This window comes from Cricetulus griseus, chromosome 6, assembly GCF_003668045.3.
Source record: "Cricetulus griseus strain 17A/GY chromosome 6, alternate assembly CriGri-PICRH-1.0, whole genome shotgun sequence".
Lineage (NCBI taxonomy): Eukaryota > Metazoa > Chordata > Mammalia > Rodentia > Cricetidae > Cricetulus > Cricetulus griseus.
In genome coordinates, this window is record NC_048599.1 from 66732155 (window position 1) to 66758430 (window position 26276).

The window sequence follows — 26276 nt, forward strand, 5'->3', positions numbered from 1 at the left end:
TTAGTAAACTTTACTAGTGGCTTAAACAAAGGGAGCTGTACCAAGAACTCTTGGTATAGCAAAGACAGTTTTTAAAAATTGTCAAGTAAGCATAAATACAGCAAATTGAAATCTTGGCACCTCATTAAGCTCAAATTTAAAATATGTCTTTCATGTGTTTATATATTGTGTCTCAGCAAGGAAGGTTCCTTAATGTAGAATGCTGATGGGTCAACAGCTGTATACATCTGGAAGACAATATGTATAATATCAAAATGAGTATATTCTTTAAAAATATTAGTAACAAATATTCTACTTACATTTTAGGCCTTAAGTTTACCTTTTTAAAATGTAATGAGAGGTAATTTTCCTTAATGAATATCTGAGACATAGTCTCTTTATTTGACCACCATAATCACAGAATGAGAATCTATTGTCCTGTAGATAAACACAAACTTAAACACAAACTTTCTAGACACAAATCTATTGTTGACTGTGTATGAACAGACAGAATTGAACCATATCTACTACAAAGTATGAGAAAATCTGTTCACTGAGTAAATTTAGAACCTAAATGCTAAAGACACATGGTTAGAATTATGTCTTTCCTTTATTTTTTACTAATTCATTGAAGTTCTTCCCATAACTTTTGTATATTCCCAGGCCTGAAGATATTGCTTACTGTCCTATGTTTACTGGCATTCTTCTCTAAAAAGTGAGATTTTATTTAATAGTTTGAATAATTTAATCATGAAAGCTTATTTTCTTGTCTCTCAATCTTTTCTTCCTTCCTTGACTTTCTTCCTTTATTTATTCCTCATCTTAATTTCTGTACTTTATCATTACATTTTTATGTTTGAATTTGGAAGATGAGAAAATAAAGTTATTGCTAATATTGTGTAATTTCTGTGTTAAGTACTTTTATTTTCAATTTGTTTCATTTCCACTGTTTTTATTCCAAATTCTTTTCAAAATCCTGCTTCTGGGAACAGAGCCTTATTAACACGTTTTAACTGTTTTAAGTACTTTAAATACATTGTTTTATTGAAAATAATGCTTACTGATTTTTCTGTGCTAGTAAGTTCAATAAAGTAGCAAAGCTAAAGTGCAAACATTTCTGCCTTTCTCCAAAGCCTCCAATATCATTTACAATCTAGAAGGTTACTGATTGGGACCTTGATTTTGAGTAGTCTATGAAAAATAATGACATTTGTAACTTTGTTCCTGATGATGAAATACAAATACAATGTTTATATCAAAGCTAGTGTAATTTCACTGTGTTCAAAATTTAATGCACTTCATCTTGAATATCAGTGGCATTTTCACATACCTTTTATTGATTTTGTGAATTGTCAATGAACTCTGATTATTCTAAACCCATTTGCTCTCCTCTTCCTCTGGTCTCTATTAACTACTTTCTTACTGTATTGTCTATATCTTGAGATAATGAAGCATCCAATAATACAAAGATAATTAGATAATATTAGAGTAAGTATAGTGGTGAACATCATACTTCTCCAAGTTGAAAGACTGAGAACTTGTAAGGGTATAGTAAAAAAATCATTAGAATGAGCATGTAAAACTGCTTTAAGAATCAGAAGTCTTAATGATTTGTTGGAAGGAAAAATTTGTACAGTATGTTTTTGTCAAGCACAATAATTACAAATGCAAGACTCCCTGTAAAATCATCAAAGAGGTAAAAGAAAATGTGTACTACTAAAACAAACAAACCTTAAATGAGTAGTTGAGATTAAAAAATGATGCAACTATCATTTTATGAAATACTCACTCTACAAGAATCACCTTGTAAAACAGGTCCTCCTTTTGAATGATGTTTCCTCGAATTCTCCCTTAAATCTGAAGCTATTACATTGTAGTCTCTGCTGTGTCCAGTGTTTCTGAGAGTATTTCACCTCAGTGTGGTTTATATATACTCACAACAGCTGTATCTGTCTTGGAAAATTTCCCATAAATAGGACCCAGTAGTTGAAAGAGTTTTCCCTTCATATTCCTCGAGGATCCCTAGCCTACGACTGCTCTTAAAACGAATGCAAGATCTCAATAGTAAAGAAAATATTTCCTTTCATCTTATATGTATTTTGTAATTTTTACATTAGTATCTTGTAAGTGTTCTTATAACATACATGTTATAAGATGATTCACATGGGCAAGTGAGCAGCCATAGCAGGTAAGATCACTTTTTGCCAGGCAGATGTTGTGAGTCAGCCTCTGTTGGTGGAAAGGAGAGAGAAAACTCCTTTGTGCTGTGCTCTAACCTCCACACATGTGCTGTTACACTTGTGAGTGTACAATATAAATATGCCCACATACATGGCACATGCACACACACATGTAAATAAATGTAATAATTCTTGTTTTTATTTTATTTATTGTTCATTTTAAAAGGAAAGCGATCACACAGCAACATGACAATTCCAAGTTGTTCATGAAGTGATTTTTGAGTTCTATCCTTCAGCTCTTCTAAATATCTCCACTTATCAACTGAGTAATGAGATAAAAAATGAATAGTCAAAAAGGCCTGTATGTACCTTGACAGAAAAAATACATTTAATCCTTTAGAAGTTCCAACACTGAGGAAAAGTTACTCAAAATCAGAGCCATGTGTTGTCCTTTTTATACCTTTTATTTTAGGGATTTTTGCTGAGTTTGTTTAGCAAGAACAGCATCAAACTTACTAGTAGTTATTGTGGTAATTACTTTTTAAAAACTAAGCAGAATACAAAACTCTAAAAGTTTCCATTTGGTATTTATTTATGAAACCTACTCAATAAGTTTCATATTTTAAATTTATTTGTAAGGGTAGTATAAGAACTCTAGTTGCTATTTAGTTATTATTCTGTTTTCTGGATAGAAGGTTTTTGAAAAGTCCCATTTCTGTCCCAGGATAGCAAAATGTACTTCCTCATTTTGTTGTTCTGTGTTTTATAAATTTTGACTACCTTTTGAATGTACATACCTCATTCTTTATTGGACAACGTGAAGGCTGTGATTTTTTAAAGTAAAATTTGAAGTCGCATATGTTTTTGGCGTTTCTTATCTCTGAGATGTACCACCACTGAGAGGCCAGGTCTAATCAGTTTTTTTAAAAGAGAAATAATCTTGTAGTTTTACAGTTCACATATACATTTAGACATCATCTTAACACCTGGAAATGACAACAGAATGATTGTTTCTTGCTGACAATCTTTTGTCAGCAAGATGAATCCATAGCACACCTACGATAAAGGGAAACAATTTTATTATAATTTGCACAGTTTGTCTTTAGTCTTAAATCCATTTTATTGAGTTTAACTATGGTGAACTCCATTATACACACACATAGTGAAAATGCATATTAGTATTTCACACAGTCACTATGTGTGCATTTAAAACATCTAAAATTCTTTTTTAACTTTTCATCATATAATACTTTATTAAGTATATTTTTCAATCTATATAATTATTCTTTAGAATTATTAGACATATATAAATAAAAATTTATGAAATCTGATCTTCTCCTATTTCTTCACCCAATCTTTTACTGATGGTCACAATTCTACCCCTTTCTGTTTATTTAACTTTTTAAAAGTCTGCAGATAATTGAGAACACATATCATTGTGTATGTAGTGGGGGCGTGTGGGTGTCTGACTTTATTCACTTAGCTTAATGTCTTCTATGTTCAACATCGGCATTATATTCTTCTTTTTAAAAAGAACAAAGAAAAGATGGTCACGAGAAAAAAAAGTAACAACTTAGAATTAAAGTGTACCAGCGATACAATCTCAAAAAGCATTCATTTATTTGGTCCTTGACTTGATCAGAGGAATGGATTCAAAGCACCTGTTGATAAATGATGGTAAGGTGTATTCACATTGATCCTAATACTTTGTTCATGGCTAAAAATATGAAAGTAGAGATACCTGGATTGAATAACAATAGGTGAGTGAAGTGTGGTGATCAGGAAATTATACAAGAAGAGATGGGAAACAGCAGGATGAAGTGGCTCATGCCCTCAGTCAGAGGATGCACAATTGTGTGGCAGAAGACTCATAGTTGTAAAAGCCTTCCTGGCTTACAAAATGACCCTCTTATAGTAAATTGTTGAATCAGTAAAGGGAGAAAACTTTGAATTGAATGAATAAAATGGGCTAATTTTCTTGCCATTACAGAAGCAGATGTTTTATGTATTGTTTTGTTTGCTTTGATACTCAAAGATGCATTTATTTCACCCATGTTTTCTCTCCTCTGAGTTCTGCTACTCAGGTTACAAGAATTTCTGTTATATTTGATATTAATGTTCTTGACAAACTGAACATTTCTTCCAGTTTACCTGTGTATGTTTTGATTTGTTTGCACAAGTTAGTGTGGAGGTCCAATACATATATTTAGGTCATTCCCAATATTTAAATAATGCCTCAATAATACAGATACATAATTATTTATTAATATGTTGTTTCCTACAAAGGTATAGTACTCTTATGGAAGTAAATATGATACATAATGCTAATAACACATAACTTCTATTAAAACTATTTTTATTTCTGCAAAATGCATTATATTTGGCACATTTATCTTACATAAGCTTCACAAAATTCCCATTGCTATACTTTTACATCCATTTTATACATGGGGACACTAAATTTTAGAAAGATGAAGCATCAGAGTTAGGACTTATATCCATATATAAAGAATATTGCAGTCCATTCTCCTAATTATCAAACAGTGTTCTCAAATGGCAGCCCCTTAAATATATGCTTTGGATTTTCCAAAGAGATCCATCAACTAATAGTACATAATTCTGCTCCCTCTAAACTACTAATATAATGACTTCTTTTTATGTTGTTTCCTTTTTGTTGCTGGTATTTCTGTTTTTAAAACTAAATAATTTTGTGGTACCACTTTGGAGGCAGTAACACCTGAGGATCATGAACTTAAGACAATTCTGGGATATTGGTTACAAGAAAGGCTGTCTCATTATGCTATACCTACAGGTCAGTGACTTGCTCAGCCATTGTCAGAGAAGCTTCTTTGTAAGGGCCAAGAGACCTGATCCAGCCCCTACCCAGGGTTCCAAAACTGAAATGCTTCTCAGGAGCAATGGAAAGCGTGAAAGATTTCTGTACTAACTTCTCATACAGTTTGTGGGTCATGCTTTTTATTTCATGTGTCTTTTATTGTTATGTTTCTACTCTAATAACTCTGTCCTACTTCTGACTTCTCTATGTTTCTTCTTCCAGCTTCTTCTTCTTCTATTCTAAAACCTCTCCTCCTTCAGGAGCCTTAAAATGATAAGGAAAAATTTCTCATTGGTCAAAAGCACATTCTTGGATCAAGCAATAAGAAGTTGAGGCTATACCATGGCAACACAAGGGCCCAAGGCCATAGGAAAAAAACTGTGACCAGACAGGGAGGGAACAGTATCCAATGACAACTTTAAGACACAGATCTATTGTTAGTAGACTGGCAAAATGATCTGAGATAAAAGTGAGCTAATTGTGTACAGTTAGCCTGAACAAGAAAACAAGGCAGTCTGTTAAGAGTTCACAGTCCTTGTGGGACAAATATATCCAGTTATGAGGCATGTCTCAGTATAGATGCTACATATCAAAATTATATAGCTAAACAAAAGGTCATCTTCTTGATCATCCACAGATATATATGCCCAGCAGATAGAATAATTTCATAGAATAAACACATGAGCAATGGGAAACACCCAGAGCTATTCTTATGGAAAAAAGTTCTAAGGGAAGAATAAAGTGACTCATGAGAACAACAAGTCAGGAAAAACTGGTTTTCCCAGCAGTGATCCCATGGCTTTGCCAAATTTGACTACCCCATCAGCAATCATGCTTTTGGTGGGTAGACCTGTTATAAACTAGTTAACACCTGCTATATCTCTCATGGCTCCTGAGACTTCTTGAAGTAGAAACAATCACAGAGATACACAACTGGAAAATTTATAGAAAGTGAGAGGCTTTGGAACACTCAGGTATAATTCAGAGGTCTTCATCAAGCTCCTCCCCTCAGGGCTTAGGATGCTATGTAGAAGAGGAAGCAGAAAGATTTTAAGAACTAGACAGGTGGATAGCAGCAAGGAAATTGTCTTCTAGACACAACATAACTGATACACTGTTAACTCACAGAAACTGTGGCAGCATGCACAGAGCCTTCACATGCTCAAGATCTGAGAGGCAGAAGTGGATAGGAGTTCATATCCCTAACCAAGAATCTATCTCCAATATAAGTCTGTTTGCAAAGAAAAAATTAGTTTTATCCAAGGCGTCTCATGGGGTATATTAGCTTCGCTTAACTGTGGACCCAATATCTAGTAGTAGATGGACAATAAAAAATGAAGTCAATGGTATTTTGTAGACTTCTTGTCTCATATTGCTTTGTTTGTTTGGTTTTTTTTTTTTTTTTTTTTGTCTTATTGGTCTTCTACTTGAAAATGACTGTTTCCGATTTTGTATTTTAATTTCTTTGCATGTTACTTTTTCTTTTCTTTATCTTTTGTTCATATTTCTTTGTTTTTTATTTACCTGTTTGTTTTCTGAGTGGAGAGATAAAGAAAAAAGTTGGAGTTGGTTTGATGAAGAAGTTGAAGAAGCTTTGGGAAGAGTTAGCGTAAGAGAAACATTGATAAGAAAAAAAAATTGCATGATGGAAAATATAAGCCAGGTGATGGTGATATACAATTTAGATTCCAGCCCTAGGGAGACAGAGGGAGGTGGATCTCTGTGAGTTGGAGGCCATCCTGGTCTACAGAGTGACTTCTAGGATAGTGAGGAGTATTAGATAGAGAAACCTTGTCTTGGAAAACCAAAAAAATCAAAACAAGAACAAACAAAACAAAAACAGTAGCTGCAAGCAAACAAAAAATTCAGACCCTTGATTTCTCTGCACATTCTAAATAGTTCACTTACTTAGAATTCTCATTGGTAAAACTACCATCACCTTTTCTTCTTTAAAGTATATTTTTGCTTTCTACAGACATCAGTAGAGAAAAATCATTATAATTCTAGGTATTCTATGAAATACTTATTTTTAATTTTATTTTTATTTACTGTCGATGACTGGCCAGTCTCAGCTCCAAACCACTACTGTAAGGCCTCCCTCCCCTCCCCCCCCGCCCCCCCGAAAGGGAAGATCCTCACTCAAGTCTCGGGATGACACGATGCCCAAGAACTCATGAGAGACTGTTCTTGCTGCAATCGCACGAGGTTTATTGACAGGAGCCAGCGCGCTTGGGCCGAGACTCATATCCCACACAAGGGTAGAGGAGTTTCGACCCCGAATGGCTGGGAATAGGGGTTTTTAAAGGAAGAAACCACAACCCAAATTACCAAATTACCAAAATACCAGTGAGGGAAGAAACCCCAAACCAAAATACCAAGAATACCAGTGAAGGGTCCCCAGAGAAATCACAAGGGGAAACTCCCTATTCCTTAAGATTGTTTGTAAGATTCTAATCTAACTTTTTATGGCTAGCCTTTTCCTGGAACAGAGTTGCTGAACCAGCTAGCCACCCTATATCCTAGGCCTTATTTTGTCTGCTGAGGGGGTCTTCTTTATCTTGGCCTTTCACTACAGCCTTAAGGTTTGGCGTGAGTGGGGTAATGTGGGCTTGGAAACTCCTAGCAACACAACAGTGATAACAAACACAGGCATCTTGTCATCTTTAGAGAGCTCTCAGTTCCATGCTATAAAACTAGAGTCTCTTTTTATTTATCATCTTCTTAGTTGTTTCTTAACCATGCTTCTATGAGCACGAGGAGGCCATTTCTATCCTTCTGTTGACTCCTCTCTGCTAGTTGCTCCTAACTCTCTATCCTCACTTGTTACTTACACATCTCACACCTCTGCCCAGGTGCAGGCCTATTCAAATGCTTAGTTCTGTAGAGATGCAAACTAGGGGACATTCCCCACTGAGGCCATTTCATTCAATAGCAAATCAGTTAGCATCTGCTATTCAATGCAGACAGGAGGTTCTGGAAGGCAGCAGGTATCACATCTGAGCATCTTGCTCACTGGTCCAGGTGCAGGAACTGAGGTGCCTCATAATCTTCTTTGGAGACTTTGGGTCAGGATCTGGCAGTCTGACATTATAAACTTTAACGATAACAATTTAAATGCCCTATTCTGAAGATCTCTGAAGCATTAAAGGTCTGTTTGTCTGTTTTAGTTACTTGCCTTAAGCACATAAGAAGCATACAGGTGGTTAGGTAAGGTCTTATTTCTGTAATTAATTTTTAGTCTGACTGTAACTGTTTTTAACTTAGTAAATTATTTGAAACTTAGCACAGCTGAACTTTAAACTGCAGTAGCTACATGTACATATTTTAGCTGCTTGCTCAAATGAGACAGGGTTTTTCTGTGGCTTTGAACCCTGTCCTGGAATTCGATCTGCTGGACCAGGCAGGCCTTGAACTCATAAAGATCCATCTGCCTCTGCCTCCCGAGTGCTGGGATTAAAGGCGTGTGCCACCAATGCTCTAAACTTAACTTCTGAAAACATAAACTGTAACATCTTATAATAGATTAGCAGCCTTTATAAAACAAGAATTATACATTGTCAGGCTTTGCTTAAAAATAATTCTAAATTGAAGCTCTTTAAGTACAAACATTAAAAAAAATAAACATTAAAAAAACTGGTTTTAAAAAGAAATTTAAATTCCCTTAATGTTTTTCTGTAATATATAGAAGCATTAACATTTTAAATCTTAACTGAAAACCTTGTTTCTAAGATGGTACCTCTAATTTCCATGTGGTCACCTTTAGTCAAGATGGCGGTTCAAGTATCCTTTTTTCAACTTCAGCAAAATGGCTACCAGTCAGTCATGTGACCAGTTTGCCATGTGGCTGGCTACAAAATGGCCATAACTTGTACCATTTGCTTAACATGCTTGTAACAGAACTTAGGTTATACCAGGAAATAGAACATTTTAAAACAAGTATACATAAATTACTTGAGAAATAAACAGGACTTTTAAAACAGAATTAGCTTAAGATGGTTAAAATTTTAATTTATATTATCATTTTAAAATTTACTAATGTAGCCATGAGAAAACATAACAGTTTACAGTTTACATTTTTTTCTTTTAACAATCTTTTCTCTGACCTTCTATGACTTGCTTTAACTCTCTATAACCTTTTTATAGTTCATTCCTCTGATTTTCTTAGACTTTCTTAGACAAATTTTCTTTTTTCCTTATCCTCTTTATTATTTAAGTCTCCTACATTTTTCCTCATTTCTCAGTCAACATAAAAATTTTTTATCAAAGTCCCTTTTACAGTTCTTAATAACTTTAAGGCCATTTCTTTTTTTAGAAGTCCGGATCAGGCCAGATAAGTTCTTATGTCCTAGCTCCATGTGCTCAAGGCAGAGAGACCTGGGGTGGGGGTGCTGCTGGTAAACCCAGACCCTCGGCCAATGCAGGGGTGGGAAAAAGGCCCCCGAGGCTCCCCTGCATACCATGTGTATGGAGCACAGAGAAGGCCGGGCAGCCAGGCCGATGGCGGCCTTGCAGCCATCTTCCCTCAGAGCAGGAAACTCCCGCAGCAGGCAGGACGGCAGCTGGGGCAGAAACAGCCCCACTCGGCATGCCTCACAGACCCGCAGGTGGGGATAGAAACGGGGTAGCATGGTGGATCCTGAATTGAAAACCAATGATGATACAGAATAGACAGGAAAGAACAGATGCCAACCCAATCCGCCCGAGCCGCTTATAAGGCAATAAATAAGGAAGACGGGCGGCAGAACCCAGCGCCTACAATTACCGCTAACTGAGGAGGATCCAAGTCCTTGGCCTCCGTTTGTACCTCCTGGGTGTCCTCAGAGCAGCAGTCTGTCCTCCGGGCGCATCTGCCGATCACAGTTGAGGTGGCTCCCGCCAAGCGCCACGTGCTCAGATCATCAAGAAAAGACCCCAAACCCATGCATGCCATGTGCGTGGGCAGTAGGGACAGAAAGAGATGTTTAACATAGACTAGGGTCCTATTCAGAATTTCAGATGGCTAGCCCCATGGAGATCAACTTGGTTCGAAACCAAGTCTCCCCTATAGATTTAGGAAGGCTGCCACCCGAACCTCCGCCCTAAACAATTCTTGTAGGCCTACTCACAGATGTTGCCAGGACCCCCAACATATGGACCTACACATCCATAAAATTAACCGAAATAGTAAAATGACACACAAGCAGGCGGTTAGGGCGTGGGCTGCAACAGATCAGATAACAGATAACAAACCTGTTGCTCAACTGTTCAGTCACCCAGCCCATTCCAATCCTCCAGGCTTAACAGACATTAGACAGGACAGACATTAGACAGGACAAACCGCGTGGCAAAGAAATGGTGCCCCAAACCAAAATTATAAACAACCCTTGGACTTTCATCCAGCGCAGAACCAAGGGTTCCAGAAATACATCTATTTCTGGGCATGTCTGCTTTCCCTATGGTTCAATTCAAACAAACCTCGGACTTTCGTCCAGGGCAGGACTTCAGGGTCTCGAAATAAGTCTATTTCCTGCTAAGGTCCGAATTATACAAATACAAGTCACGAGTCCTGAGCAGGCTCAGATTAACAAAACAGCAAATTCAAGTAGCACCAAACCAACAAAAACAAGCAAACATATAACATTGAACATATAAGTTTCGAGCTCGAATCATCTTACCTCCAAGATCGAATCCACTCAGGTGAGGGGTGGTCACAAATCCCGGACCAGCCCCCAAATGTTAGACCCCCCGGAAAACTCAGGTATCTGGGGTCCCAGGCCAGGACTGCAGTCACCCCAATTACCAGGCAGATTCGAGAGCTTGCTGCAAACTGCATGAGGCTTTATTGTAATTTAACGAGCTAACCCCATGTTAGCTCGGGTCTTTCACCCACCCGCCATGGCGGATGGCTAGAAAAGACAGCTCCTAGGGCCTCCCAAGAGATCTTATAGGACAGCATAAGGGGAGTGTCTAGGGGTACGAACAAGCTCACAATTGGTGTGCTTCCAGGCTTGAAGGGCTTGCCCTGTGTTGATTGGTCAACTGGTTGTTATGGCCCATAGGCCCTCCCAGGGTGGTTGCTATGCTTTGTGCATCATTGCTATGTGCTTGTCCGTAAAGCACACCCAGGGTCGTAAAGCATAGTGCCACCAGCTAACTTCTGATTGGTTCCTTGTCACGAGGCAGGCATCTGACCTTCTAGTGACTAACACAAGGTCATAGAGCACATGTTCGGCCATTATGGCTGCCAAAAGGGAAGCTGGTCCCTTCATCTTCATACTTAATTCATTTTATTTGATGCTTATAGTTGTGTCTATCTATAGATAAAGGTTGTTAGTTTGACTTTGCTACTTAATCTTGGGTGTGTTTATAAACTTTTTGAAATTTGAAGCATACATATTGTATAAAATTCTGATAAAACAACATGCAAATTTGAAGTTTATTACCACATTGATCAAATGAAATTAATATAGCATATGAATTACTAAATTTTCTAATTGATTTGTAGATTAATAATATTAAAGAAAATATAACAATGAGACATTATTTATTCAAGTTTTCTTGAATGGAATTCTTAAATTGCCAGCTTCTGATTACAAGTGAAATATTAGAAACAAAAAGTAAAGAAAGACCTTTATAGCTATGTATCATTATTCTTTTGTCAAGCAGACATGAATCTAAATCATGGGATGCAATTTAAAAGATAATACCAATGTTTTAATGATTAATTGTCAAATTATACATCTACCTGCCAAAATTAAGGCAAAAGAGGAAAATTATATGTAACAAGATAATTTAAACAAATATGAAAAGTGTAGGGTAAAAGGGTGAGCCAAAGAAACCCACCCTGGCCCTGAAACCCAAACTAGAGAAAGAAACAATTTAGCCCCAAACTCAGAACCTAAGAAACATACCCTGACTCTGAAACCAGAACCAAAGAAGCACATTTTGGCTCTTGAACGAAAAATGCCCTGGTCCCAAAACTAGAGCCCAAAAGGTAAAAAGTACTAGCTAAAGAAACACAGTTTGTCCCTGAAACCAGAGCCAACTCTGCCCCTGACCAACTGAACATGAACTCAACCAATCTCTGAGCAGGAAACCAACCAGTCCTGAGAATGAAATCTAGCAACCTAACCCTGAACCCAGAAGCAGTGAACTAAACACACTCTGGTCTGAAAACTAAGCCAATGGAAGAAACATTTTAGTCCTGAACCCAGAACCTAAGAATCATACCCTCACTCTGAAACCAAAATAAAAGAAGCAGTTTGGCCCTTGAACCACAGCCAGTGAAAGAAATATGCACTGACCTCAAAACCAGAGCCAAAAGGTTAAAAAAAAAAGGCCAGTGAAAAAAAGCACAGTTTGCCTTTGAAACCAGAGCCAGGCCCCTGACCAAGTGAACATGGAACCAACAATTCCTAGGCAGGAAATAAACCAATCCCTGAGCACAAAATCTAGCTCCCTAACCTTGAAAGAAACATACCCTGGATCTGAAACCGTAGCCAGTGAAAGAAACATTTTGACCTTGAACCCAGAACTAAGGAAACCTACCTTGACTCTGACCAGAGACACACACTTTGTCCGTAGAACTAGAACTATTTTAAGAAATATGCCTTGGCCCTGAAAATAGAGTCAAAAAGCCAGAAACGATAAATGAAAGAAACAGTTTGGCCTTGAAACCAGATCCAACAATGCCTTTTGAGAGACAGAGACAGAGACACAGAGAGACAGAGATAACTAGAGATGGTAAGGCTTTTGAAAGTTCAAACCCACCCACAAGTGACACACCTTTTACAAAAAAAGCTACATCTAATACTTCTCAAACAATTCAACCAACTGCAGAACAGCCATTTAAATCATTAGCATATGGGAACCATTCTTATTAAACAACTGCATCCTACTCCCTGGCTTCTATAGATTGTAGCCATATCATAATTCAAATGCATTCATTAGAACCTCAAGAACCCCTGTATGTCTTTCACAGTCTGAATGCAGTTTAAAAGTAATTCTCTTATGGACTCAAGGCAGACTTTGTTTTTAATCCTCTCTAAAATCAGGTTGAGGTAGATCTATTCCCAATTTTAAGAGAAATTTCCATATTGATTTCCAAAGTTGCTATACAAGTTTGCACTCCCATCATGAGAGGAAGAGTGTTTCCCTAGTGCCACATCCTGGCCAGTATGAGTTGTCACTTGAGTTCTTGATCATAGGTATAAGATAGAATTTCAAATTTGTTTTGATTTGCATTTCCATGATGGATAAGTGTGTTGAACATTTCTTTAAGTGTTTCTCAGCTCTTTTGGCTTCATCTGTTGAGAATTCTCTGTTTAGATCTGCACCCCATTATAAAATAGTGTTATTTAGCTTGTTGATGTCTAGAAGCCCAGTTATACCACTTTTAGACATAAAACAGGACCAGACATGTTCTTCAGTTGTGGCCTACCAATAAGCTCACAATTCTCCATGGACAGTTCCAAACTGATGAACACACAGATGGCTCTGAGCAATGCATGTCTGCCATAAAGTAAAAAACAGAAACATAAATGCAGAGAGGTACTAGTGTTCATGTGTCTGGGGAAGTGGCTAATCAGAGTGTTGTGGCCTGGCATGTCTCAGCTTTAACTCACTACAGCCATGAGGTTCTACCTGAGTGGGGGTGTGTGGACCTGGAAGTTCCTAGCAGCCCAGTGACGATAAGGACCAAACACAGGCATCTTGTCATCTTCAGAGAGCTCTCAGTTCCATGTTGTAGAACTAGAGTCATTTCTTTATTAGCCATCTTTTCCGGTGTTTCTTAACCATCCTGCCATGACCATGAGGGAGCCATCTCTCTTTGTTCTCCTATCTCCTCTGGTCACTCACCCCTCACTCCTAACCTTCTGTCCTCACAAGTTACTCACACACCTCTGCTCTCCCTTCCCAGGTGAGGGCATATTCAGATGCTTAGGAGCATAGAGATGCAAATTAGGAGGCATATTACCCTGAGGCCATGGTAAACAATAGTAGCCCTACTGGCATTAACAATACAATGGTGAGGCAGGAGCTTTCTGGTGCTCCATGTTTACTGGAGCTAGAGACCCAAATATTCCATAACAGAATTATTCGGTCCCAAAATATTCCATAACAGAATTATTCGGTCCCCCACATCAAAGTGGGAAGAAAATTAGTGGTCAGGGACATTAGTCAGATGTAAACAGCTCATTGTAGATATTGTCAAAGAACAAATTTCACAAAAGAAAAAAATGGTGACTTTAAAAATTCAAATAGTTAAATATATAAATACAGCTGAGATAGTATTTTAGGAAAAGTATACTGAAACTTCCCTATATATCTCCATATGCTCAAGGTATGTGGACAGACATGAGCCTTGCTAGTATTTAATCTGATTTTAGGAAAACACAATACATGTATTTATATGTATTTATTAGTTTATGTTATATATGTTATAAGAATATCTTTAACTTGTTAGAAGACACATGCATTTTGATTGCAATCATACTTCATGAAATACTAACAGGATATTCAAGAAATTATGAATTACATCTTTTTTTAGGAATACAATAGATATCAAACTTTTGTAAATGTATATACATATAGTTTTATCCAGCAAATAGCATAAATTATCAAATGATAGCTAACATGAACAGTGTATGCATATATATGTACATATGTGTATATACATATTTACATCATATATATTTTCAAAAACATATTTTCACCACAGTGTCCTACTTTCATAACATAAACTAAAATCAAGGTCATCTATATAATGTGTATTGAGGGAAGTGTATTCAAATACTGGGAATACTGCCCTTTCAGTTATGGATTGAAAAAAGTAAAATATGATTTCATTTCAATAGGTACAAATTGGAAAAATGACAGAAATTATGTCACTATGAGGCAACTGGCATTATGATTTGATTTGTAAGTCATTTTGATCTCTATGAAGATGTAGAACTAAAAAATACATTCAGTATCTCCTGGAGTGAAATTCGAATGATGATTAGAATATAGCAATATATTTTTAAATGATAATTTTCATAAATAATTCAATGGGAACATTGTGAACAATAATCTAGTGAAAGTGTCTTGCATAGTTTGACTAGGTGTGATAATTAGTAAATTGTAATTATAATTTTTAGAACATTATAATCATTCTAGTCTTCAGACACAACTAAGTATGTGATGCAGCCATTATTCTAAGTGGCAAAATCTAAGTATTAGACTTTTGAATGTACATTCATAATAGCTTTTTCATAACTATAAATTCATGCAGCTAATGGCATGCAGAAATGTTCCATATATGCAATTTTGTGGTAAAATAGAGCTAAAAGAGTATGAACACAATGAATTTTATGACTAGAAGATGAGTTTAAAAATTATCTCCAAATTTACATGTGGTTTCTCAGCTTTTTTATGGCATTTTAAATATATTTCTCAGTGTATAGTTTGCTGGATTCAGGAGGGGTGTGATGACTGTGTAAAACACAGCGAGAAACTTGTCTACCCAAGTGATGCTGACTGGCCATAAGTAGATGAAAATGCAGGGCCCAAAGAACAGCACAACCACTATGATATGGGATGTACAGGTAGAGAGTGCCTTTGATGAGCCATCTTTAGAGTGATGCTGGACAGTTGATAGAATGTAAGTGTAAGATATCAGCAAGAGAATGAAACAATTCCCAGAGTATCAGTATTCATGCAGGCCAATTTCATCAAAGGAATATCGCAGAAAAAGCTGTCTATCACTCTAGGTCCACAGAAAGGTAGCTCCAAAATCAGGATCAGCTGACTCATGGCATGGACAAATCCAATGATCTATGATATCAAAATGAGCCAGATGCATTTCTGTCTGTCCATGATGCTGGAGTAGTGAAGTGGCCTGCAGATGGCCACATAGCCATCATAGGCCATTGTTACAAGAAGTACCATCTTACATCCTTCAAATAAATGCATACAGAGAACCTGGCTCATGCAGCCCTCAAAGGAAATTGTTTTATTATCTTTCAGGAGGTAAGTGGTCAGTTTTGGGGTAGTAACTGATGAAAGACAAAAGTCAATAAAGAACAGATTGGCTAACAGAAAGTACATTGGAGAATGGAGATGATGATGAATGATGATTAATATCACGACAAAGAAGTTGCCTATCACAGTCATCAGGTAGAGGGCAGAAAATGGCATCAGGAGGAAGATCTGTAGCTCCCTTGATGTACAAAATCTTTGACAAATAACCTCAGACACCACAGTTTGGTTTGATTCTTCCATTTAGTACACTGTGCTCCAGTGGTTTCAGAGAGACAGAGCTTAAGTATTCCTGAAATAGAAACAATGACTTAATATTTGCAGTTCAGTAAAGAGAAAAATATTCAATTTGAAATCTTAGCATTGTATCCAAATAAAATCTTAAATAAATATTTCATGTATTTGTACATTGTTTCTAATCAGGGAACCTTTCTAAATGTAGAGTAATGGCTCAAAAGCTTGGTGCATCTGAAAGACCACAATTATAGTTTTCCATATGAGTATGTTGTTTAAAAATATCAGAAACACATATTCTCTTTACATTTTTTCAAGTTTTATTCTTCTCTTTATGAATGGAATCAGAAATAGTTTTCTTCAATTAATATCATAGACAGAGCTACAGCCCCTTTACATGGCCACCACAATTCCGAAATGATATTCTATTAACTTATAGAATTTAATAAATAATAATATTTATTAAATAAATTTAAATATAAATAAATTTAATAATAAACACAAAATTCCCAGGCATAAATAAACTGTCAACTGTGTATGAAATTAAAGAATCAAACCAAGTTTACTACATAATGTGATTAAAATGGTTCATCAAATCAATTGAGAATCCAGGTGCTAAAGACACGTTATTAACATTATAACTTTCCTTGATTTTTGACTTGTCCATCAGAGTGTATTTGTGAGCAATGATGTATGCGTGGGGGGTGTCACTTATTTTACTATATTAAGTTACTTTCAGTTCTGAATGGTGGGATTTTCTATGCTATTCTGAACACTATAAATGAAAGCTAATTTCCATGCCTCTAATTTGTTTCCTTCTTTCCTCGAATAAAATGACATTTTCAGATAATTTATATTGAAGTGGTGAATTTGCAGTGAATTATTATTATTCAATCCCCCAGCATTCTCATCTCTTTCCCACTTTTTACCTGCTTTTTACTGTATTGTATGTAGAAAGTAGACTACAAAAAAGATAACTTTAGAGTAAAATAAGCGGCCTGCCAGCAGCATGTTTTTTCAGCAGAGAGTGTTATAACTTGTCAAGTAACATAAACAGCTTGTATTATGTGAACATATAAACCTACTTAAAGTTTCCAGAAGTCTCAAATGTTATTTGGAAAAGTAAACTTATATCAATCATGCTTTTGGAAAACAGAACAATTACAAATGTAGATGTAATATTGTTTGAAAATCACTAATGATAAAAATATGCTGCTAATGCTGAAAAACATTTTAAATGAATATTTGTTATGAAAAATGACAGTACAACAATCACTTTGGGATGTACTTACACTGCAGGAATCATCTCATCAACTAGGTCTTCTCAATATGATAATGCTCCCTCTAAATGCTTCTTGAATCTGCAACTGTGCTACACTACAAAACTGTGATTTCTTGGCTCAGGGATTATTCTTCTATATGGACTGGGCTCCCAAAGTCCATACCTATGCTAGGGATAAATACTGGGCTTCTACAGGAGGTCTGATAGATTTCTGAAATGAAAGACTCTGATGACACCTTATGGAAGGCCTCACCATCCAGGGGGAGCAGAAAAGATATGTGACAGGTAAGGTTTTAGTTGGGGGAGCAGGTAGGGGAGGAAGGGTGGGAGAAGGGAAATGGGATTATCATGAAAAACAATCCTGTTTCTAATTCAAATTAAAAAAGTTGGAAAAAAAAACCCTGTGATTTCTGCTGTGGTCAATGTTGGCAAGAATTTCATCTTGGTGTGGCATATATACACTGATAAAATCATGTCTGCATTGGGAACTTTCCTGTTCTGTACTTTAATTGGGTCCAAGTTCTTGGGGATTCTGAATTGGAGACATCTTGTAGTAATTCCCCATTTTCAACACTAGGTTCATGTTAAAATTGTAAAATGTGAGATAAATCTAAAAAAATATAAAGTATCTTGACTTAGGTTGGGGAAAACAGAACTCTTATATATTGTTGTTGACAAAACTCAGTTGTAGAGTATATAAAATGATCTTTTTTCACTTTTAAAAGCATTTATTTAATTACAAAGAAGCAAAATTTGTTTTAAAAAAAGCTTCATGAAGATGAAGCTTATCATAAACATAAGCATGATGGTAAAAAGATCTTGATGATACAAAAATTTAAAAATAAAACTAATCTAAGAATACTATACAATCATTTGAGATACATATTAAATGAAATCCAGATATCATGGGATGCTCATTTTCATGTTCTTTGTTGCATTATTTATACAATACATTATCTACTGAAGTGTCTAGGAACAGATGAACTAATAGTGAAACTTGTTATATCTGTATTATTCATATATATATATATATATGATATATACATACAAGCACATGCATATGTGTGTGCACATGTATTCACACATACAGACATATATTGTTATTATTTAATCATTATTGATATTGTGTTAATAAATAACACATTGCTGTATTTGTGGCAATGTGGATGAATCTTAAGGACATTCTGACATAAAGGATCAAATGTTGTATAATTTCTACATAGTTGAGTAATTTGAAACAATGAACCTCAGAGGCAGAGTATAAAATAGTGGTTTCAAGGGGCTAAAGAAGGAAGAAAAGGGTGTGCATAGTAAGCATGCAATTATTTGATATAAATTAACTTCTAAAGGTCTGTATCGAAACATAGTTACCATGGCTTATTAAGAACTAGATTAGATCTAGGTAGGGCTGGATAGAGTGTTCAAGGACTGTAGTGCTTCCCACTAAACCATGAGGAGCTGAATTCACATCCTATCATACACACACACATGTCAGCTTTGATGATCCCCAATGAAAGGCCTCACCCTCCCTGGGGAGCAGTAAGGGGATGGGATAAGGGGTTTGTGGAGGGCAGGGGAGGAGGGGAAGGAGAGGGAACTGGAATTGACATGTAAAGCAAGCTTGTTTCTAATTTAAATTTTAAAAGGGCAAAAGTATATTATAATGAACAAAAACAAAGAACAAATTGACAGTGGTAACAAATTGACGCTAGAAGATAAGAGAAAATTGGTCCACCTACCCAAGCAGGCATAGAGTTTGTCCTCAGCATCTTCAAGGGATGAGAAACACAGAGTTAATCTTTTCTTATTCACCACTCACCATTAAAACTAAAAGCACACATGTACTCATCAACAGGAAGACAACCAATTAATACAACTGGGAATAATGTTCAATATCTACATCATTATTAGTTTTCTATAAGAACAATGCCTTCTATAAATATTGTTTTCCCCAAGAGTCAGCTATTAAGAGATGCAGAAGAAATTATTGGCAAATTTTTCTATTTGATGAGGAGTCACTATGTCACTATGGTATTTTCCTAACTTTGAAATTTGACACACAGTAAATTATTAAAATCATTGACAATATCTGTTTGATATCTAACAAACTATGTTAACACCCGTTCTTAAGAAATATATAGAAATAAGTAAAAAAGTGATATAATGTATTCTTAATTATTCATCTAATATTTGTACATAATGGAGTTTTCATAGTCTTCCAAAACCTTTTATTATGTTCTTTGATCATTTGCTTTGACTCTCATAACATTAAAAGGTATTGCTTGTGGTCCTTCTTTGAAGACATGATCCATATCAGTATGATGATAGAGTAGAAACTCTTTAAAATGAATCTGTTTTTTAAAAAGAATTGGTATTCAGTGCATCAGATCCTTTTGGCTCAAAGTACAAAGATTTTTTTCTAGCAAATATATTGATCAGCTCACTTTGTGTAGGGTGGAATCAGATTGCAAAATATAATAAATATAAAGGATTTGAGTATAATATATTGTTGCATATGCAATTGGCTTACATAGAAAAGTTCAACACAAGGAAACTGTGGAAGATGTGAACAACAAATAGAATGATTTTGTTATTTTGTGAAATTGTGCTCATAGATGTAGTACTTGAAGATCAACACATAGTATAAAAATAATTGAGAGATGCAGGTTGAAGAACTACAGATACAGTGTCAATTTTTAACCTGTTCTTTTTCATACCAATAGAAGACATGAGAAAAGATGAGACTTCTGATATTACTACAAGTTATATTCTCACAGAAAACTCCCTGATTCCACGGCAACCACAAAATTTTAACAAAATGAGGCCCAAAATGAGCTAAACAAGGATGATACCAATGAGCATATAAAATTACAGGGAAAAGTGCATGAGTCCTTAAACCTAGAAAAAGAACTATAGACAACTAAGGAGAACTGAGGGTAGGAGAAGCATTCTTCCCCAGGAAAGAAAAAAATGGTTAGCCCTGAAAACACACAATAAATAGCACTGCATGGACTGAACAGCACATACATATGCAGTAACAATTAATGAAAAAAAGAGGCCATGAATTTGAAGGAGAGTGAAGAGGAATATGGTGGATCTAGAGGGAGGACAAGGAAGGAAGAATGATTTAATTATATTATATAATTATATTACATATTATATTATATGAGGAGTATTGGTATTAGCTCTTTTTTGAAATTCTGGTAGAATTCTGAGCTGAAGCCATCTGGTCCTGGCCTTGCTTTGGTTGGGAGACTTTTAATGACTGCTTCTAATTCTTCAGAAGTTAGGACTATTTAAAATTGTTTATCTGGTCTTCATTTTATTTTGGTATCCAGTACCTACCTATAAAATTGTCCATTTCTTTTAATTTTTCCAATTTTGTGGGGTGTGGGTTTTGACGTATGACCTGAAGATTCTCTGGATTTCCTTAGTGCCTGTTGTTATGTTTCCCTTTTTGTTTCTGATTTTGTTAACTTGAATATTCTCTCTCTGCCTTTTGGTTGGTTTGAATAAGGCATTGTCTATCTTGTTGATTTTCTCAAAGAACCAGCTCTTTGTTTCATTGATCCTTTCTATTGTTCTCTTTGTTTCTATTTTTTAATTTCTGTCCTCAATTTGATTATTTCTTGGAAACTATTCCTCTTGGAACAGTTTGTTTCCTTTTGTTCTAGAGCTTTCATCTGTTCTGTTTAATTTATAGGGTGAGACATCTCCAACTTTTTTATGTAGTCATTTAGTGCTATGAACTTTCCTCTTAGTACTGTTGTCATAATGTCCCATAAGTTTTGGTATGTTGTACATTCATTTTTATTAAATTATAGAAAGTTTTTAATTTCTTTATTGCTTCCTTGACTCGGTTGATTCAGTTGAGCATTATTCAGTTTCCTTGAGTTTGTAGGCTTTCTGGAATTTGCATTATTATTGAATTCTAACTCTAAGCCATGGTGATCTGATAAGGAACAGGGGTCTATTCCATTCTTTTTTATCTGTTGAGGTTTGATTTGTGACTGAGTATGTGGCCAGTTTTAGAGAAGGTTCCCTGAGGTGGTAGGAAGAAAGTATATTCTCTTTGTTTGGGTGGAATGTTCTATAGATGCTTATTTGGTCCATTTGAGTCATAACTTCTCTCAGTTCCCTTATTTCTCTATTAAATTTTTGTCTGGAAGACCTATTCATTGGTGATAGTGGGTGTTGAAATCTCCCACTATTAGTGTGTAGGGTTTGATGTATGATTTAAGCTTTACTAATACTTCTTTTACAAATATGGGTGCTCTTGTATGTAGCTCATAAATGTTCATGTTTGAGATTTCATCTTGATGGGTTTTTCCTATGATGAATATGAAATGATCATCTTCCTTCTTCATCTCTTTTGATTTCCTTTAGTTTGAAGACATTTTGTTAGCTATTAGGATAGCTATATTATCTTGCTTCTTAGATCTTTTTGGAAAGATTTTTTCTGTACCATTTCCCGGAGGTCTTTGATCCTCTATCCCATTATTGATGCAACAAGATGCAGAGATCTACAAAAAGCTCCTGGCTGAACTCCATGAAGCCAGTCAAAGAGAGGGCTTAGGGAATATGTGAGCAAGGGAGGTCAAGATCATAATGGGGAAATTTACAGAGACAGCTGAGTCAAACTTGTGGAAACTCATGAACTCAGGACTGACAGCTTTCCTTCTAGTACTGTTGTACTTAGTGGAGTCTCCATGAGACTGAACTAGGCCCTCCATATGTGGGAGATAGTTGTGAAGCTTGTGCTATCTGAAGGGCCCCTGGCAGTAGGACCAGGATCTATCAGTGGTGCATGAGCTAGCTTGTTGGAACCAATTCCCTATGAGGGAATGCCATGCTCAGTCTTAATACAGTGTGGAAGGGCTTGGTCCTGCCCCAATTTAATGTACTACACTTATTTGGCACCCATGGAAGCCCTTTCCTGTTGGGAGGAGTAGATTGGGGTGGGGTGGGGTTTGAAGCAAAGAGTGTGGGAGGAGGGGTGGGAGAGAGAAATTTGGTTGGAAGGTAAAATGAAATTAAAATAATAATAATAACAAAGAAGCTGGATAGTAGTATCACACAACTTTAATCTCAGCACTGAGGAGACTAGGGAAGGTGGATCTCTATGAGTTTGATGCCAGCCTGGTTTACAGAGTTATTTCCTGGACAGTCATGGTTACACAGAAAATATTATTTCAAGAATATTCTTGAAATATTCAAGAATGTTTCAAGAAAAAAATAAAAAAGTAGATGTAATGTGAATATATAATTATCTCAAAATACATGAACAAAGCCAGTAGAAATAATCTTTCTTAGATCAATAATTTAGAAATACCAGTGTTTGTATGAATACACTATGGTAAATGAGCTTAATTTATCTGTTTTTGGAAGAAAAAGTAACTGTATTCCAATAGTTTTGTTATAAGCCTTATATATTTTTCATCATTATAAAAACATTACTTAATGTCTTCCCATGATTTCAACAAGTATCACTAAGCATAATTTAATTCATAACCTTCTTAATATATATATATATATAAATGTTTTCAAAGCCATTCTAATTTTTTTAATGTTTTACAATATTTACTTCTATAGGAAAATAACTCATTTGTAATTAGTGTTTTATATAGTACTACATAATATTCTCAGAATGCTTGAAGGGGTGACATTGTCTGAGGCAAATTTCATTTCCTGTTTAATACATTTTTGGGGAATCTAAAATTTTTAGAGAATATTATTTGAACAAGTGATGCGTTTTATGTCGCATTTTAATCTATTTATCTGGTGTACTATAAACACAATTTTCCTGTATCACCTTTCATGTTCCTCCTTTTCTGTCTTGCTGTGTGCCTTTCTCTTTCTAATATTAATTTTCTTTTGTTCATGTCTTTCTTTTCCTCGATCAAAACTTCATCTTCTAATGACAACTCTTTATGACATTTAACCACCTGTACTGCTGTTAGTAATTTGATCAAAGGTACCCTCACATTCAAACCATGCATTAGTGTCATTTCAGGTACCACTGAAATGTTTAGGGTTAGGGTTAGGGTTGGGGTTGGGGTTAGGGTTAGGGTTAGGGTTAGGGTTAGGGTTAGGGTTAGGGTTAGGGTTAGGGTTAGGGTTAGGGTTAGGGTTAGGGTTAGGGTTAGGGTTAGGGACGGTAGTAGGTCCTTCTCTTATCATAAAAACCATCCTTAGGGAGGAAGCATTCAGGTCAGGTCCAGCTCAGTGTATCTGGGACCCGTGTCTTAAGTGATTGGTGTCTTCAGCTCCAAGCACTTAATGTCCTCTTCTGACCTGCATGGAAACAGCTCACACACCTGTACTTTCCTAAACATAAATAACAGTAGTAACGTTCAAAAAAATCATTGCTTGATAACTAAAACTTTCATTTTTTCATGTATGTATTAGCCGTCTGATTTTCTTTTTGGAAAATGTCTATTCAGTTCATTTACCCAGTTATTTTTATTGCATTACCCTTTACCTTTAGTGTTTAATTTTATTTAGTTCTTTTTATAATATGCAGAGTATTCCCTTATAGGGTGAGTGGTATTGTATATTTTCTCCCATTCTGTAGCTATCCATTCATTTGTGTAATATTCCTCAAAACATAATTGCAGCTACAGTCCATGTTTATGTATGTAATGCTTTTATTGGGATACAATCAAATATATATTTTAAAGCTTTCATTGTGATTATTCAGTTTTTCAACATTTTATTATTTGTTTAATTATTTGGTGTGTGCATTGGTGGGAATACTTGCAAATGTTAGCTCAAAACTGGATATCTCTACAATTTTGACTGCAGAACCTGGAAAAGCTGTTGCTGCTATTGATGCATAACATACTGCTATTATTGATATATATATATATATTATGGGAGTGTAACTCTTCAACATGGGTTTTGGGGATTTAACTTGGGTTTTCTGGTTTGGTAGGAAACTCCTTCACCTGCTGAATTATCTCACTGTGTTGCAATGTGCTTCTAGAAACACACATTACATACAAGTAATTTCACTGATTTGGTAAAATTTAAAAGAAATTTATATTTTTAGAAACTGCACAGGAAACAGGTCACTTTATAATTTAATTATATAGTTTATAAAGGAGTCCTTAAGGTGTTTTTTTGTTGTTGTTATAGTATGACTGTGTGCAGGTGAGTGCAAGATGTCTGTAGGTTTAAAATCACTTATAAAATAATTCCGGGAAAAATGAAGGAGTCAGAAAGAATGCAGTAACTGTGAAATGTTATCTTGTAGGCATGTCACAGCCAATAATGATCCCAAAGCTGCATAATGTGGATGCCACAAAAGACAGTAGTCAACAGTCAAGCAAAAATCAGAGGGTAGCTATGTACTGCTACATCTCCTTGCTGAACTGTAGGCTACCAATGATTCTGGGACAGTGCCAGAAATGAGATCATAGTGCTCCAGGGACAATTGTAATCAATGGACATATGGATGGCTATGGGTCATTTTAATGGATCACAAAGCAAAACAAAAATACATAAATGTAGAAAGGTACTTGCATGTGTTTTTGTTACTGGGGAAGGGGGTAACAAGAGTGGGAGAGAAATGAGAGGTAAGAGACTGTATCAAATATAATCAGCTTATTGCAGATATTGTCAAAGAACATATTTACTAAATAAATAGGGTGACAAATTTGCTTAGAGTTAACTCTATAAAAAACTGGAGTTAACTTCTTCTGAAAAAGATACCAGAACCTACACATTTGTACATATCAAAGTTGTGGTCAGACATGAGCCATATTTACCTATAATTGCATAGTTTTGGGAAAGCATGATGCATGTGTTTGTAAGGTTTTGTTAGAATATTTATGTTATAACAACCTCTCTAGCTGATTAGAGTATATACAGGTTGATTCCAGCCATTAGTTCATGAAATAACGGCATGATATTCAAGAAGTTATTTCTTTCATATCTGTTTTGAAATGAACTAGACCTCAAGCAATTGTAAACATGTACAAACATAGTTTATCAGGCAAAAGACCCACTACATCAATAGGTATATAATATGAATTATTATGATCACCATATCATCAAGATCATGCAATATTTACCTTACTGGTCTTGGCAGTTATATTATTTCATTACATAATATAAAATAATGATCATGCAAATAATTTGTGAACTGAGAAAAGTATATTCAAATATTATAAACAAATTGTCCTTTTAGTTAAGGAAAAATATAGGAAAATTCTGAATTCATATGAAGAATTAAGACTTGAAATCTGACAGAGATCTTATCAATGTGAGACAAATAGCATTAGGATTTGATTTATTTAACATTTTGATTTCCAAGTGGATGAGGTCTTCACAAATATCTTCAATATCTTCTATTACAAAGACAGAATTTGGGTTGGCATATAATGCCATACTTTTAAAGTTGGTAAGACTGATAAGAAATTTAAAGATGATTTTATTGATAACAATTTAGATAAAGTGATTTGAACAATTTTGAGAACACAGATAATGTGTAATATGTGATCATTATTTTAGCAAAATTATTATCATCTAAACTTCAATACATGCAAGAAAATTACACAGAACAATTATTCATTCTAAATGGTAAGACTATGATTCTTACGATTTTGAATATGTTTTTCTGATGCCTATTTTAATAACCACATATTAATTACTACTATAAATTCCCCAAAGGAATTATTATACAATTCAATTTCCATGCGGATAAAATGGTGTGTATACAGTTAATTTGCCAATAACATAAGATGTATAAAAATTATTTCAGAAC

The 26276-nt window shown here is 35.4% G+C and overlaps 1 pseudogene; it reads right to left on the reverse strand.

Annotated features, from left to right (window-relative positions):
- Positions 1-15362: 15362 nt before the first annotated feature.
- On the reverse strand, positions 15363-16236 carry LOC100756781 (annotated as a pseudogene).
- Between the last annotated feature and the right edge of the window lie 10040 nt (positions 16237-26276).